Source organism: Tamandua tetradactyla, chromosome 2 (genome assembly GCF_023851605.1).
Source record: "Tamandua tetradactyla isolate mTamTet1 chromosome 2, mTamTet1.pri, whole genome shotgun sequence".
Lineage (NCBI taxonomy): Eukaryota > Metazoa > Chordata > Mammalia > Pilosa > Myrmecophagidae > Tamandua > Tamandua tetradactyla.
Window position 1 is genome coordinate 21,749,345 of NC_135328.1, and position 19,083 is coordinate 21,768,427.

A 19,083-nucleotide genomic window follows, 5' to 3' on the forward strand; every position below is an offset into this window, starting at 1 on the left:
AAAAAAAAAAAAAAAAAAACAACCCACCTCTGAGCCTTTTGGTATTTGACTGAACTGTAACTATTACATCTATCCTGGCATGGCTAAACCAAACCTGTTCAACCTGTATTCACACATCCATATCTCTGGAACATTGAAAAGCGAATCTTCAATTGAGATATGAAGGTCTACTACTGCTCTCACCCGTTAAACTTCTGAATTTGTAATTACCTTATTAAACAGATTGTGGCCTAAAGTTCGTAATATTTATGAAAATGTCTGCTAAGATGATAAATTATTTTAATGGAGTTGCCAAGATAAGTGTTTCTTCAATAAAGAAAGCTATTTTCAAACAATTTTAAAAACCATATACTTATGCATATAAGGCACTAATTGCCAGTCATGGATCAACTTGCCTCAAATTTATTTCTTCATCTTTGTAAGAACAACTAATGATCACACAAAGATAAGTTAGAATTACCACAAACATAATACTGACATTCCTATAAAGGCATTATTATTAAAAGCAAATTTTTAATAAAATGATGAAATCAGTTAAAAGCATTTCAATAATGACTAAAAATATATCATCAAAGGTGATAGTACACAATGCAAAAAAAGTCATTAAATCAATGCATTCATATTCTGTTCATATCAGTATAGATTAATACAATACTTCTGAAAAGAATACAGGAATATGTAGCAAAAATCAAAGATTTTCATGTCATTTGATACAATAATTCTACTGTGAGAAATTCCTAAGGGAATAATTCAACAAAACAAAAAGACACGTACACAGAGACTATTCTGTGTAGCATTACCTATAGCAGGATAGATGTTCAACAACAGGGAAATGCTTACTAAATTATGGTACATTAACATAATCGGATATTGCACAGCAATGAAAAATGATCGCTGTGAAGACTAAGAGGAGTCAACTATTTGTGATACAATTTTAAATGGAAAAAAGAAACCATAGACTGTGATTTATATTTGACATAAGCTGTATAAAACAGCTACTTACAAATAACAATAGGAAAGTAATAAGCAAAAATGAAAAACACCTGCTATATTCGGATAGAAGGAATCATGGGTAATTGCTTTTCATTTTTCCCATTACATTTTACTAGTAATAAGAACGAAAACATGACAATAAAAATAAAAACACCAATAATATATCAAAGGAGAAAAGCTATATCAGAGCCAGAAAAGCTAAAACAGTTTTTAAAATTTCAAACCACATGCAAGTGTGTGTTTTTGCTAAGACCTCACTCTGGAGGTTAATCTCAGAAAGAATCTACTTTCTATGATCATCTGATAAAGTGGTAGCAAGCAAAAAAGGGATAATTAGAAGGGTTATGTCTCAGTTTGCCAAGGCTGTTATGACAAATACCACAGAATAGGCTGGCTTAAATAAAATGAATTTGTTATCTGGCCATATTTTCTCTGAAGGCTGCAATGTTTTGTTGGTAGCTCAGTCTCTGCCTGTCACATGGCAATCTGTCTCTTTCTGTCTACTCCCTTGGTCTCTACCTCTGCTCAAGCAATCATAGTGGATTAAGGTCCACCTCCATTCAGCATGGCCACACCTTAGTTGAACATTTTCAAACATCCAGTTTACAAATGGGTTCATGCCCAAGGGACTGGGAGTTAGGATCTGAACATGTTGTTATGGGGGACATGATTCCATCTTCAACAGGTTACAGCATCATCTCTAACCCTAACTTAGGTTCTGAGTTTTCATAAGTCACTTAACATGTGAATTAATCCCACATAAAAGTGAATTCAAAAATTGGTGATGACGAAAACTGTAACACACAGTTCTCATCCAAGTTACAGTCTACTACAACAAGCCTATTGCATATCATTATTAGCACAAAGTATCTGAGTCCATCTATCCCAGTCGTTCCCAGGTTTACCATATGACACACAAGATGGTGACAATGGCTCATGCCTACTGAGGGTGAAGTATTATGACTGTTCTTATAATCCTAGCCCATACTTGACATATCATTTATGTCATATAGTTTTTTATTTCATACAGTTGACAAAAAGGTCCTTGGTATTACATCTCTTTTCTGCCATCAAATTTCCAAGTAAAATCTCTTAAGAGACCACTAACATTGCATTGCTACAGTGTGCACAAGTTTTATAATAATGAATCATCACATAGGCATAGATATTGTACAACCATATTTCATATTTCACAAGGACAACAGAGAATTATTATTGATAATAGTATGCTGAAAAGAACTAACATACCACTTGTCCTACAAAATAGGGAGTTTGGATGAAACAGTCCCTCTTGGTATTAGCATTAGACTATAAACCTCATTCACTATTCATTCATTTGTGTTAACTAGTAGAGACAAACATTGTTAACTAATATTCTGTGTCCACTATGTTAACGCCACAAGAGAAGATGAAAAATAAAACAGGAAAAACAGATTCACATCACACAGAAGAAAATAGTAGAAATCTATCGACAGTGAGCTAAAAATAAAAAAAAAACATTTTCAATTTAGAATTCTATACCAAATAAAAATATTACTCAAGAATGAAGGTTAAATTAAAACAACATTATGATAATTTTCCATAAGCCATCCCTACCAAATAAAATCCTAGCCCTAATAAAGGGCAGTCTTCAAGAGTAAGGATAATGCTTCCACAGAGAAGAATGAAGATACAGGAAGAAATGAAGAGTCACAGAAATGTAACTCTATGGGCAAAATTAAATGAGCACTGATTAACTGAAGCAATAATATTTTTGACATTTAAAACATGGAGATTTTAAATATACAACAAAATAGCTTATGAGTCAGCAAGGGGAATCAATGGCCTTCAAGTGCCCTAAACTCCTTGTTTTACGGAAGCAGACAGCAAAAGCAGTAAATACTGAACTTCGATAAGTCAGGGAGAGATACATAGTAATGTGTAATCCCTAAGAGAACAGAAATGCAGTTCTTTTCTCAAATAGGAAAAAATGGAATAATAACACATAACCTCAAAGGAGGTTAGAAAGGAGAGAAACAGGAATAGAGATAGATAAGAGAAACAAAAAGCACATAGTGAGTTTAACGTTAAATATATTAACTCAATTATAAATAAATGCAATAAATGTTTCCTGTAAAAGAGAAAGTTTCTCATGCTAAATTAAAGAAAGAACAACTTCATTTATGTCTAATGTCTAATATTTCATTTACAGGAGACACACAAGACAAGAATACAGAAAGTCTGAAAGTAAAAGGATATAGCTGTATTAATATTCATCAAAATACACTTTAAGACAAGAGTAATTACTAGAGATAGAAAAGTTTGGAATTGGATGGTGATGGTGGTAGCACAACATTGTGAACATAATTAACATGAATTATAAATTTGACTATGGCTAAATGGGGAAATTTTTAATTGTGTATATATATATTACTAGAATAAATTTTTAAAAATACATGGGACTGTACTATGCAAACAGTGAACCCTGAGGTAACCCAGGGATTACAGTTAACAGAACAATTATAAAAATGTGCTTTCATTAATTGCAATAAATATACCACACTTATGCTAAGTGTTAATCAGAGGGTGGTATATGAGAACCCTTTATTTTATATATCATTTTTCTGTAAAACCACAACTTCTCTAATTAAAAAAAAGGTGGGGGGAGAGAAAAAAAGAAAAAGTGGAGTATTTGGTTTTAATGGAATTTTTTTCAGAACTGAGGAAAATTTTCAATTTCATGATATTGAATATGAGTGAGATAGCACATTAAGAAGGTTGGAAAATGAAGGCAGGACAGAGCAAAAGGAAATAAATCCCAAGAGAAAGCAAAAAAAAGAAGCCTCGAATAACAAAAAAGCTCTCATTTTATCAATTCTAAATTGGTCTCAAAACAGATAAAGAAAATCTTATCAGAAACTATAAGGAGAAATAGACAAATTCCAATAATAATATGTTCATTTCAAGAACTGATAAAATGTCAGAACAAAAATCTGTAAGAATAGAAAAAAATCCGAAAAACACAACTAATGAAACTGACCTATTTAAAGATATATAAAACATGACACCCAATAACTGAAGGACACATTTTTTTCAAGCGCACATGAAATACTTAAAAATTGATGTTTTAGGACATAAAACAAGTCTAACAAATTTCGAAGAATTAAAAGATACAGAGAAGATTTTCTGACCCCAAAGTGATTAAGACAGAAATCAACAACAAAAAAGATAACTATATGTTATATAGCTTTGGAAATTAAGACTTGTACATCTGAGTAACACATAGGTCAAAGAAGAAATCAAAATGAAACCTTGAAAATGATTTTAACTGTATATTAAATCTCTTAGAATGCAGCTAAATTAGCCTTTAGAACCAACATCATATTTTTAAATGCATATATTAGAAAAGAAGAAAAGCTAAAACATAATGGGTTATACATCCAAAAAGAGTAAAATATACACAAAGAAAACAGAAGAAATGTAATAAAGAGCATAAAGTAATAATATACAAAAAAATTATCAAACAACCAAAAGCGGGTTTCTTATAAAGACAAGTAAATTTGATAAATCTCTCCTGAAACCTTTCAACAAAAAAAGCAGTATTAATGAAAATAAGTTTTAGTTAGATAACCAAAAATAATAAGAGAATGCTATGAACACCTCTATTTCTATAGGTTTGAAAATTAATACTATTGACAACTTTCCTGAGAAATGTGTTACTACAACTGACTCAAGAAGAAATTTAAAACCTTAGTATTTCTTTTGATACTAAAGACACTAGATCATTAATCAAACAATTTCCCACAAAGAAAATTTCTATCCTAGGTGTTTCACTGGTAAAATCTACCAAATATCCATGAAACAATTTCAGTTATAGACAAGATATCATGATGATAGAAAAATTATACAGTATTTACTGCCCAATCGTATTTAAATTTTTATGCCAATTCTAAAATTCAACCTCTTTCCTGGGAAAAGAAGAAACTTAGAACACTAAAACTAAAACAACAGAATATGTACTATCTTAACCTGATAATGAATGCTTAGAAAAACTTAGAGTAAACTTTATACTTAACTGTAATAGGATGGAACCTTTATTTTCAATTAGGGAGTTAAAGATGTCTCCTATTACCAGTTCTACTCAACACTGCTCTGGAGGTTCTAGCCAATGGAACAGGCAAGAAAAAAATAAAAACCTTGAAAGAAGAGGACAAAACTGCCTTTACTCTCAGATAACAGAATGGTATAGAAAGAAAATTTTTAAAAATCTACTAGTGGGGACTTCCGGAGAAGATGGCGGCTTAGTAAGACGCGCGGGTCTTAGTTCCTCCTCCAGAAAAGCAACTAAAGAAACAGAAACAATACAAAACAGCTCCCGGAGTTCACGACAGAGACCAAAAAAGACAGCGTACCCCATTCTGGAACGGCTGAACGGGTAGGGAGAATCCACTGCTGTGAGATACCCGAGGGGTGCACGTTTTCCCGGCTGGGGTGGCTGGCGTCTGGGTTCCCCTCCACGCACGTGGCTCCCCGGTCTGACTGGGAACATTGGATAGCGGGGCCCTCCCGTCACGCTTGGCGTCTCGGGCCAGCTGGGCAATTTGGACCGGCACTCCCCCAAGCCACGGCCAGTGACCCCCGCCTCCACGCACGGTTTCCCGGGCCGACTGCCCCGCAGACAAACGACCGCCACGAGCGCCACCTACTGGGCAGGAAAAGAAAAACAGAGCCCAGAGATTCCACAGAAAAACCTTTCAACCAGCTGGGTCCCACACCCAGGGAGATCTGATCAAATGCCCAGACACCAGCAGAAAATAATGGATGACGCTCGGAAAATTGAAGATATGGCCCAATCAAAGGAACAAACCAATAGTTCAAATGAGATACAGGAGCTGAGACAACTAATGCTGAATATACGAACAGAAATGGAAAAACTCTTCAAAAACCAAATCAATAAATTGAGGGAGGACATGAAGAAGATATGGGCTGAACAAAAAGAAGAAATAGAAAATCTGAAAAAACAAATCACAGAACTTGTGGGAGTGAAGGACAAAGAAGAAAAAATGGAAAAAACAGTGGATACCTACAATGGTAGATCTAAAGAGACAGAAGCTACAATTAGTGAACTGGAGGATGGAACAACTGAATTCCAAAAAGAAACAGAAACTATAGGGAAAAGAATGGAAAAACTTGAGCAGGGAATCAGGGAACTGAATGACAATATGAAGCGCACAAATATACGTGTTGTGGGTGTCCCAGAAGGAGAAGAGAAGGGAAAAGGAGGAGAAAAACTAATGGAAGAAATTATCACTGAAAATTTCCCAACTCTTATGAAAGACCTAAATATACAGATCCAAGAAGTGCAGCGCACCCCAAAGAGAATAGACCCAAATAGGCGTTCTCCAAGACATTTACTAGTTAGAATGTCAGAGGTCAAAGAGAAAGAGAGGATCTTGAAAGCAGCAAGAGAAAAACAATCTGTCACATACAAGGGAAACCCAATAAGACTATGTGTAGATTTCTCAGCAGAAACCATGGAAGCTAGAAGACAGTGGGATGATATATTTAAATCACTAAAAGAGAAAAACTGCCAACCAAGACTCCTATATCCAGCAAAATTGTCCTTCAAAAATGAAGGAGAAATTAAAACATTTATAGACAAAAAGTCACTGAGAGAATTTGTGACCAAGAGACCAGCTCTGCAAGAAATACTAAAGGGAGCACTAGAGTCAGATACGAAAAGACAGAAGAGAGAGGTATGGAGTAAAGTGTAGAAAGAAGGGAAATCAGATATGATATATATAATACAAAAGCCAAAATGGTAGAGGAAAATATTATCCAAACAGTAATAACACTAAAAGTTAATGGACTGAATTTCCCAATCAAAAGACATAGAATGGCAGAATGGATTCAGCTTTAAGACAAGATAAACTTATGAACCATGTAATAACATGGATGGACCTAGAGAATATTATGCTGAGTGAATCCAGCCAAAAACTAAAGGACAAATACTGTATGGTCCCACTGATGTGAACGGACATTCGAGAATAAACTTGAAATATGTCATTGGTAACAGAGTTCAGCAGGAGTTAGAAACAGGGTAAGACAATGGGTAATTGAAGCTGAAGGGATACAGACTGTGCAACAGGACTAGATACAAAAACTCAAAAATGGACAGCACAATAATACCTAATTGTAAAGTAATCATGTTAAAACACTGAATGAAGCTGCATCTGAGCTATAGGTTTTTGTTTTGTTTTGTGTTGTTTTGTTTTGATTTTACTATTATTACTTTTATTTTTTTCTCTATATTAACATTCTATATCTTTTTCGGTTATGTTGCTAGTTCTTCTAAACCAATGCAAATGTACTAAGAAATGATGATCATGCATCTATGTGATGATGTTAAGAATTAATGATTGCATGTGTAGAATGGTATGATCTCTAAATGTTGGGTTAATTTCTTTTTTTCCGTTAATTAAAAAAAAAAAAAAAAAAAGAGAAGGGATAATTGGAGATGAAGGGATACAGACTGTACAACGGGACTGGATATAAAAACTCAGAAATGGACAGCACAATACTACCCAATTGTAATGCAATTATATTAAAACACTGAATGAAGCTGCATGTGAGGTATAGGTTTTTTGTTTTTGATTTTTTTGTTTTTTTTTTCTTTCTATTATTGTTTTAATTCTTATTCTGTTGTCTTTTTATTTCTTTTTTTAAATTGATGCAAATGTACTAAGAAATGATGAATATGCAACTATGTGATGTTATTAAGAATTACTGATTGTACATGTAGATCGGAATGATTTCTAATTGTTTTGTTAATTCTTTTTTTAATTAATAAAAAAAAAAAATCTACTAGTGAAGTATTCAAATTAATGTCTGTAGCAAGTTGGCTGGATCAAAATCAACATTAAAACTCAACTGCATTTCTGTATACCAGCAGCAAATAGTCAGAAAATAATATTTTTAAATACAGGCTATTTACACTGTAATCTAAGTATCAAATACTTAGGAATATATCAAAAGGTGTAAGATGTCTTTGGGTAAATATAACACTTTATTATGAAGCATTAAAGAAGACCTAAATAAATACAGACATCATTTTCATGGATTAGAAGATGTGTATTTTAAATAAATAACTTCTTTCCACATTGGTCCACAGAATTAAAGTATTTGCAATTAAAATAACAGGAATTTGTGACAGTTGACAAGATAATTCTGATTTTATATGGAATGTCAAGGACCAAGAATAGCAGTGATAATGTTACTGCTGCACACAGAGCCGCTAGGATCCTTTTATCCATTTTTGTGAATCCCTTACCTCTTAAATGCACTTTCACCTCTAACAGCCAGCACCTGCAATACTTTATTGGAAAGACTTCCTTGTCCAGCGATTCAATCAGAGCTAATCTGTGAGATTATAATAAAAGAACTAAAATATTGGCCATGAAGAGCACAAAGTCTAGGAACATGGTGATCAAAATCAGTCTTCTAAAGCCTTATATTGTTTGAAGCTAAAAAAAACATGATCATTTGAAACTGTTAAGTAATTACAAATCTTTTGGGGGTACCCTAGAAAATAAAAGGAGAATATCCATCATCCAAACTAGATAAGGGAAAAGATGAAAAGTAGCCAAAAAAATCAATAATCAAACAAATTAAATGGAATAAGCTACTCAGTCACAAAACACAAATCGTGAAATCCATTATCTTAAAAACCCAAACATATATTTATCTAATGCTATTACCTAAAACAGGAAGAAAATGAATACTTGAAAGTAAAATATTAGAATAAAGATATACCAAATCATTATTTAATGAAAGAAGGCTGGTATAATCATAACATAGTTTGAAAAAAAAAAAAAGCTACCAGAAATACAAGTTTCACAAATATAATTGCAAATCTGAATGAACCTAATAAAATAAATTCAAAATATATAACACAAAAATGAACAGAACTTAACTAACAAACTTACCAATGTAGTGGAAAAGTTTAACACTTCTAATTATTAAGTCAAGCTAACAAAAAAATTCTGTAAGGACAAAAAACAATTTGACCTGCCCAATTCAAAACTATGGCCAAACAACAGATGAAGAACACTATACTTCAGAGACTTTATTTTCTAGAAGAAATGAAATAACTCCAAAAATCTGCCCTTACTACACTATAAAGAAAACCTCAAATTTCTAAGGCAGTCTACATTCATTCAGCACAAAGAAGTATGTTGTAAATCAATTAAAAAAAAAACCTAACAAAACAAAATAAAATAGGCAATGTTTGAAAATTTAAAAGAAAATTCTAAACAAGTCATGGAAAAAATCAGAACCAAAATAAATATTAGAATATTTATAGAAATTAATGGTAACAGAAGTAAAATTTGTGGGAGAAATTTGCTAGTACTAAATATTTGCATTTGAGAAAAAGATTTTTTAAATCAAGAAGATTATAAGTGAATAAAAAAAGAATATAATTAACCCAAAGGAGGAGTCAGAAGAAAACAATAAAGAAAAGTGAGCCAGAAGGAAAAGATAAAATATTGAATCAACAAGTCTAAATTGATTCCTGAAAGGCAAAGTTAACAATCACAAGGTACGAATTACTGGCTGCACGGGTGATTGAGTGGGAGAATGCTCACCTTCAATGCGGGAGACCCAGGTTAGATTCCCAGACTATGCACCAAAGAAGAAAAAAAAAAGAATTATCAAGAAAAAAATGAAAAAAGATACAAATAAATGGAGACAAAAAAGTCTAGGTGCAACAAAGTTCGAAAGCATGAGAACTTTATAAAGATACTCATGCCTATAAATTTGAAATTAAAGATGAAAATACAAATTAAAAAATACAATTTGATTTTAAAAACAGAATAGTCTTAAATAATACATTCACCCAAAAGAAGCTGTCTTATAAAAATTTTTAAAAGAACACCCACCAGGTACAAATGGTTTTAAAGAAATGTTCTACTGAAAGCTCAAAAACTGATCATTACAATTTTATATAAACTCCTCTAGAGAAGAGTAAAAGAGAATACTCCTAACCTATTTTTATAATATATAACTTTCATATTAAGCAAATTAAAAAACAGTAGAAAATAAATTATAAACCTATCTCACAACCAAAGATATAAAAATTCTATGCAAAATAATCACAAGTGGAATCCATTTTAAAAGATTACATAGCCTAACCAAGCCAAGTTGATTGAACTGATACTGAAATAATCTTTTATTAGTGGCATCAATACAGACTGGCTATATATAGTTTAATACAGTAAACTATATTATCAGATTATAGGAGGGGAAAAAATCATCTCAACAGGTACAGAAAGAGAATTAGATACAAATAAAACTTGTGCATGATAAAAACCATTAGCAAACTTAGCATGGAAGAAATTTTTCCTGATGGCTTTTTAAAACAAAACTACAGCAAACTTCAAATTTACTGAAAAAAAAACTTTAAAAAGCAATCCCTTTTAAATCCTAAGTAATAAAGATATGATGTTTGCAATCACCACTCCTATTCATCATTATAATGGAAATCCAAGGGAACACCAAAACGCATGAAAAACAATTTAATAACTTCAGGATTGGGGAGAAATAATCTTTTGTTACTCACAGACAACTAAATGAGTGAAAGGCTTAAATGTTTATTGAATTTATGATTAATATACACAGGTCAGTTGTATTTTCATAATCTACCAACAAACAGGATATTTAATTTTCAAGATATTACAGTTAGAATAGCAATGGCAATATTTAAGGTACCTAGAAATAAATCTAACAAAATAGGTGCTAAACCTTTAATGCGTAAATTACAAACATTTATTGAAAGGAATTAAAGAAGATCTGAATTAATAGCCAAATTTTCATGAACAGGAAAACAATACTATTAATAGAAAATTTCCCCTAAATTAATTTATAGTCAGTGTAACTACAATCAATACCTTAATAAGGTGTTTCATGTGTCTGGTGAAAGAAATTTGAAATAATATCGAAAATAAAGGCCCCCAAATAGTCAAAACTTTCCTCAAGAAGAAGAACAATTTGGAAACTCACACTACTAAGTTATCAAGGTAAATATAAGTTATCAAGGTGAAACATAGTAAATAAAACAGCATAGCATATATTCATCCCTGAAGATGTCAAAAACAGATCCGTTCATGTATGAAAACATGATATCTAATATGAGAGGCATTGCAAATCAGAACTGAAAAGATGCAATATTCAATATGTTGTAATAAATTGGTAATTAACATGTGAAAAATGAAATCAAATTACTGCCTCATGCTAAATACAAAATCAATTCTAGAATTCTAGGTGGATTTAGGACTTAAATATGAAAGATTATTTTTTAATATTGACAACAATTATAAGAGAAAATTTTATGACTTTGGTATAGGGAAGAAATTATTTTAAAAGCAATAAGCATAAAATATTGAATAAAATCATAAGGTTGACCACATTTACTTTAGAATTTCCCATTTATAAAACAATGAAACAGAAAAAATTAAAACACGACAATCCTCAAAGTGGGAGCCAATAACTGCAACACTATTATTGACAGAAAAACAGTGGCCAATATACATATATGAGGATCTTAGACGCTCTAATTTTGACCACTCTCCTAACTCACATGCTTTTTTTTTTCGCATGGGCAGGCACTGGGAAATGAACCTAGGTCTCCCGCATGGCAGGCAACAACTCTACCTGCTGAGCCACCATGGCCTAACTTATATAGTTTTAATGACCAATATTTTAGTTCTTCCTAGTAGCCACATAAATCAGTTATTGTTGTTTTATTATTTTTTTACCCATATAAGAAAAGAAATCAAAAGAAAAAAGTCAAATAATGTATTTAAAATAAATGGGAGTCAAAGATAAAAAAAGATATTTTACAAATGAAACATAAATAGCCAAGAAATATAGAAAAAAACTTTTGATTTATTGCAACGCATAGAAACCCATAGTAAGAACACTATAAGATAGAATTCGACTCATTTAACTAATAAAAGTAAAACCATCAACTACACTGAAAAGTGAAGGTTTGATGCTGTGGGACTTTCAGGCACGCTTGTAGGACTTCACATTGTAAACTACTTTGGATAATCATTGCGCACATTCAATGCAATTTTAATTCTACATATACACTCTAGAGGATCTCCTCTACATTTTGAGAGATGCGTACAAGAATATTTATGGGAACATTATTTGTTAAAACACTAGAGGCAAATATACAGAAAGAAAAAAAGAAATTGCAGTATATTCTTCTGATGGGATAGGATACAAAAATAAAAAATGAATATACTTAAGCTATACCTCAGCATAGGTAAGTTGCATATACAGCTGAGTTAAAGCTAAAAAAGTAAGTCATAGAAGAATGCACCAGTTTCCTTAAGCGAAAATTTACAAAACAAAACCTATGTAACAGAGTTGTTATAAAGAGTAAATGAGACTTTAATTTGAAGGCATAATATACATTTAAAAATGTTTATTTTTAACTTCATATTCTCAAGTATGAAATAATATTATGGGAACTATTTAACAAATTGTTTTAGAAGAAATTAATAATTTTAAAATCACTTTAGAAAGATTTTGTCATGTGGATGACTGATGTGCTAATTCTAAAAAAAAATTTCTTAGAATAATGAATCATCTGAATACTTGCCAAAGGAGTAAGTGCACTAGGAAGAAATGAAACTGAATTATCTTTGGAATATATGATATAAAATGCTTTACTTATCCAGGTAAATCAATTCTTCTTTTAGCCCAAATTTTATGTATCTCGAAATGTGAAAGTCTTATTCACTGTTGGTGGGAATGTAAAATGGTACAGCTGCTATGGAAGGCACTGTGGTGGTTCCTCAGTAAGCTAAGTATAGAACTGCCATATGATTCAGCAATACCATTGCTAGGTATCTACTGAAAGGACATGAGGGTAAGGACACAAACAGACATTTGAACACCAATGTTTATAGCAGCATTATTTACAACTGCCAAGAGATGGAAATGGCCCAAATGTCCATCAACAGATGAGCAGCTAAACAAGCTGTAGTATATACCTAAGATGGAATATTGCGCAGCTGTAAGAGAACACAGTCATGAAGCATGTAACAACATGAATGAACCTTGAGGACATTATGCTGAGTGAGATTAGCCAGAAACAAAAGGGCAAATACGTTATGGTCTCACTGATATGAACTAACATTAACGAATGAACTTGGAGAATTTCACTTAAGAATAGAGGTCATGAGGAGATAGAAATAGGGTAGATATTGGGTAACTGGAGCTGAAGGGATACAGAGAGTGCAAAAGGACTGATTGTAAATCAATCTTGGGGGTTGTTCATATGAAACTTATGCCCACAAAAAATAGGCTAAGCCTACTTAAAATTAGGCCTAAGAGTCACCCCCGAAGAACCTCTTTTGTTGCTCAGACATGGCCTGTCTATCCATCAGCACTGCAAGCAAACTCACTGCCCTCCCCCTCTCCACATGGGACATGACTCCCAGAGGTATAAACTTCCATGGCAACACTGGACAGAAATCCTAGAAGGAGCTGGGACTCAGCATCAAGGGATTGAGAAAACCTTCTCAACAAAAGGGAGAAGAGTGAAATCAGACAAAACAAAGTACCAGTGGCTGAGAGATTTCAAACAGAGTTGAGAGGTTATCCTGAAGGTTATTTTTACACGTTACACAGATATCCCCTTTTTAGTTTAAGGTGTATTAGAGAGGCTAGAGGGAAGTGCTTAAAACTGGGCAGAGCTGTGTTCCAGTAGCCATGTTTCTTGATGGTGATTCTATAGTGATATAGCTTTCACAATATGATTGTGTGATTGTGAAAACCTCGTGTCTGATGTTCCTTTTATCTATGGTATGGACAGATGAATAAGAAATATGGATTAAAAATAAATAAATAATAGGGGGAACAAATGTTTAAATAAATTGAGTAGACTGAAATACTAGTGACCAATGAAAGGTAGTAGTTAAGGGGTATAGGAAAAATGGGGGAAAAAACGTTAAAAAACATTGGGTAGATGGAAATACTAGTGGTAAATGAGAGGGAGGGTAAGGGGTATTGGTACGTATGAGTTTTTTCTTTTCTTCTTCTATTCCTTTTTATGGAGCGACACATGTTCTAAGAAATGATCATGGTGATGAATATACAACTACGTGATGATATTGTGAGCCACTGATTGTACACCAAGTATGTAATGTTCATATGTTGAGAATGTTCATGTTCACATGTTGTTTTGTCAAAAAAAATATTTAAAAAACTGCTTTTTCACTCAATACTAGCACATAAACTATTTCAATATTAATTAAGATTCCTCTAACAATTATTTTTAAATTATTTAATTCCCTTAATAAAGGGTATTTAAGATTTCCAATAACTGTAGCTGCTTGAAATAGTGTTGTGATGACTGTTTTAGTTTGCTAGCTGCTGGAATGCAACACACCAGAGATGGACTGATTTTCAATAAAAGGGGATTTATTTAGTTAACATATAGTTCTTCAGAGGAAAGGCAGCTAACTTTCGACTGAGGTTCCTTCTTACGTGGGAAGGCACAAAGCGATCTCTGCTGGCCTTCTCTCTAGACCCCCGGGTTCCAACGTCTTTCCCCAGGGTGATTCCTTTCTGCATCTCCAAAGGCCTGGGCTGAGCTGAGAGCACGGAGATGAGGTATACTGAGCTGCTTGGGCTATGCCACGGTAAGCTCTCTCATTTAAGCACCAGCCAACTAAGTCAAACATCATTCATTGCAGCAGGCAGCTTCCTAGCCGACTGCAGATGTAATCAGCAACGGATGAGGTTCATGTACCATTGGCTCATGTCCACAGCAACGAACTAGGTGCCTTTACCTGGCCAAGTTGACAACTGAATCTAACTACCACAATGACCACCTCTGAACATTGGTTTTATTTTGTTACCATATTTCAGATGGGTAACAAAACCCTTAGGGTAGCTTATAAAAAGAAAAATTATTGGACTGAGATAAATATTTTTACATTTTCTAAGTCTCTTGATTTATATGGATAATTTGTTGTGCAAAAAATATACAATATTATTAGCTATTTATATATAAGTTTTAATTACTTCAATATATTTACAATATTTACTTTTTAGAATGAGATTTGAAGATACCAGCAAATCTGGTATATGTGAATGAGAATTTCAGAAATAACTGCTAACATCACTCTACAAGAAACAAAGCTTTCAGTTCTCTGCTGGGATAAAAATCACTAAAGCAAATACAATTTTTTCATGCACAGACTGGGGAAATAAATTGGTATAAAAGGATAAAAAAAAATGCACCAAGGCTAATGGAAGAGACAAATGCTAGATAAGAACATGAGTGCGTGGAAGTGAAGACTAATGTTTGTTAGATTTTAAGAAACATAAGACTAGAAAATATCAGACTCCTTTGGCAGGGCACTCAGGATATAAAATGGCTTATAAATGATCAATTTTCTCTTTTGCCAAGTTAAAAACAAAGGATTACTTCAATTTACACACAAACAAAGAAAGGTTATTTAGAAAGAAGGAGAGCAGATTGCTAATGGGAAACAACACTAAAAATAAAAGCAGTTTTTAAGGAAAATGTTAAGACTCCAAGAAAAAATAACAAAGGAAGAGTTAATCGAGGAAATAAAGAGTAAGAGCCACCAATTTTATGGCAGCTCATAAAGTAACACATCATTTTCTTCACCCAATTCACTACATATTTTCTGATTACCTAACAGACACTGAGCACTGAATCACTGAGCAATGAATTAAGCCATGGGAAATAAAGAATTAGGCAGTATCCCTGTAATATGGAAGTTGAGAGTCTATTTGGGGAGTAAACAAATAAAGGCAATTACAGTACCATGTGATACCACTTTAATAATAATAACTATGCATATTCAAACAAGGAGATACCATCATTAAACTGTAAATGGATTCAGTTGGCAAAGAGGGATTTGTTAATTTTATGATAATAGCCAGTATTGTCAAAATTGAGTATACACAGGCTCTTATTCACTTTTGGTGACAACGTAAATTGATACCACTTTGCCCTAGGGAAATATGAACCTGTCAAGTACAGTAAAAGGAGATTTTATTTTCCTTGCAAGTCAAAAAATGTTTAACCTGCCAGTTTCCTGGAAGTTGACAAAGGATATGAGACTCCTGAGTCAGAGACAAAGAACTTCATTACTCACAGCAGTAGGAATAGCCAGAATATCATTATTTTCTTGTGCCAGTTCTTCAAATCTCAACTTCCACAGAGTGAGTCGAAGAGAGTCAGGTGACGTGCATATTCACTGGACTGCAATATAAAAGAGGAACCCCGAGTATAGAATACCTGCTTGTTTCTTAATGGACGTTAAACGTGTGCACCCATTGCTCTGGGGCAACACATTATCCCTATCTAACTTCTAAGGTTACTCACTATGCAAAAATCTGTGTCAGAATTGTTTGGAACAAAGCAGTTAATAGTAAGATGTAGAGAACTGTGAGAAATCCATGGTTATTTCCGAACAGACCCTAAACATCAAAAAATCTTAAAAACGTCCAATATCACACAAATTATGGGATTGTCAAATCAGACTCAAGTGAATCAAAGACGTAACTAGCATTGAGATAATAAGTTCAAGTATAAAAATATTTGCAAGGCAGGTAATAGCGGCTCAGTGGCAGAGTTTTCGCCTGTCATGCAAGAGACCCAGGTTCGATTCCCAGTGCTTGTCCATGTTAAAAAAAGAAAGAAAGAAAAAATAATAATTGCGTGGCAGTGCAGGGAGAGACTGGAGACCACCATTACAATTTCCCAGTCCTTCCTTGTCACATTATTCCACTAAGAATAATATATTAGTCACATCAGTTACAAAGAAGGGAGCTGTTTCAGTCAAGAAACAGTTCAATTTTATATTCAGGTATCCATTTCCCCTAAATACGGTTTATTATCAGCAATTCTAAACAGACTGGAATATCTGCTAAAAGCATTCCATTACAAAGACTCACTTTGCTAACAAATACTATTAATGGATTTGCAAAGGCTTGTCATTAGCATGTTTACAAGGAGGTAGGTGAAACAGATGTTCTTATTGTTCTAAATTTATTTAGCTTTTTGACATGTTCACCTCCTTATCCATAAAATAAGAAAAATAAGAACACCTAACCTCATATGTTTATTGTGGGGATTAAATGAGCCAATACATGAAAGCACTTAGAACACTGCTATATGGTATGGCATATATCTGGTCATACCAGCCAGCAGTAAGAACCTGTATTAGTAATCACATTATGATGAAAGAATAGTCTATTTTAGGGAAATGCTATAAGACTTTGATATATCTTTGATATATCTATATGATATACTTTTTTGAGAAGTATTTAATACAATAGGAATATGTTCATAAATAAAAGCTTGACTCAAAACTGTGTTCCCATATACCAAATTTTCAGAATACACACGTGTATACATTTACACACATATGTATATACATACACATACACACACACACATACATATAACAGAGCTAAGGTTAAATTATTTCTTCTTTACATTTTAGTATTGTCCACATTCTCTATAATGGGAATTTATTTTTATGAAAGGTTCATATGGGTAACATTTTAATCATTGGCAACTCTATCCAGATTCCATTTCCTTAACTCAGGTTGAATCAACCTCAGTTCAAAATCCCTTTCTACTAGTTCTTCAAAATTACTGAACGAACCTGTTTAAGATGAAAAACAGTTGCATTATCTTATATGGTGATACCAGTTTTTAATTTTCATTTGCTCCCCAAACCAATGTATGTTTCCTATATCAAATGCTTCCAGCATATCCTATCCTAATCAATGATTCTTTCGTGCCAGTGAGACTATCTTCATTTACCCAAAAGAAAGACATATTTGGTTGTAAATTCTCTTTACAGTCCACCAGGAATTATAAGAGCTATGAGAGAGAACTTTGAAGCTATAATAATTATGTGACATGAGACTTCATGTTATCTATTGTGTTACATGAAAACCAGCTTGATTATAAAACTAGTAAGTTAAATTCTTAATCTACATCAGTTGGTTATTTTACTGACTGTTCTAGTTTGCTAGCTGCCGGAATGCAACACACCAGAGATGGATTGGCTTTTAATAAAAGGGGATTTATTTTGTTGGTTCTTCAGAGGAAAGGCAGCTTACTTTCCACTGAGGTTCTTTCTTACGTGGAAGGCACAAGATGGTCTCTGCTGGTCTTCTCTCCAGGCCCCTGGGTTCCAACAACTTTCCCTGGGGTAATTTCTTTCTCCATCTCCAAGGGCCCGGGCTGAGCTACAAGTGCTGAGATGAGGAATGCCAAGCTGCTAGCAGTGCTACGTTGCAATCTCTCATTTAAGCACCAACCAATTAAGTCAAACATCACTCATTGCAGCAGACAAGCCTCCTAGCTGACTGCAGATGTAATTGGCAACAGATGAGGTTCACGTACCATTGGCTTATGTCCGCAGCAACAAGACTAGGTATGCTCACCTGGCCAAGTTGACAACTGAATCTAACACACTGACTATGCTTTCTTGACAAAAGTAACTGAATAATTGATTTATTTGGAACTGAAGGACAATTTAGGAATCACTTAATCTAACTAGTAGAGAATTTAGCTGATTCAGCCACTATGCAATCAAATTTAGCTGATCTGACTAGGCAGCATTTCCTTTCTTTCACTGTATGATGCTATTTCCTTTGTGAATCTGAGTGGAGGAGTTAAATAGAACAATCTGCTCAAAAATGGGAGGACCCTTCTTTCATTCTCTGATAGGGAGTAGCTGAGTAGCTAAATTTTTCTGACTCCACCAAAGAAGTATAAAACCAATCTTCTTCTTTTTACAGATGCAGAAACTGAAATCCAGGAAAACTGGTCATTACTTAAGACAAAATAGTAAATGAAGGACCAGAACTGGGTCAAGGACAAAGGTTTTGGCACTCAAATCCATCTTCTTCTTACTAAGACCAAATCTTTTTAAACCACTTTCTGTCAAAAAAGTTGTTTGAATCAATAACAATGGATATACATACAGGTATTTTTCTGGGGAAGGTATCTGAAATGAGATAGGTCAGTGTAAACATCAT

The 19,083-nt window shown here is 33.3% G+C and overlaps 1 long non-coding RNA gene across 1 annotated transcript in view; it reads right to left on the minus strand.

Moving 5' to 3' along the window:
• Positions 1-19,083, minus strand: part of LOC143667006 (uncharacterized) — a 128,260-nt gene that overhangs the window by 97,954 nt on the left and 11,223 nt on the right. The window contains exon 2 of the long non-coding RNA XR_013167809.1: positions 16,179-16,285. This is a non-coding gene — a long non-coding RNA (uncharacterized LOC143667006). The remainder of the gene's footprint in view (positions 1-16,178; positions 16,286-19,083) is intronic.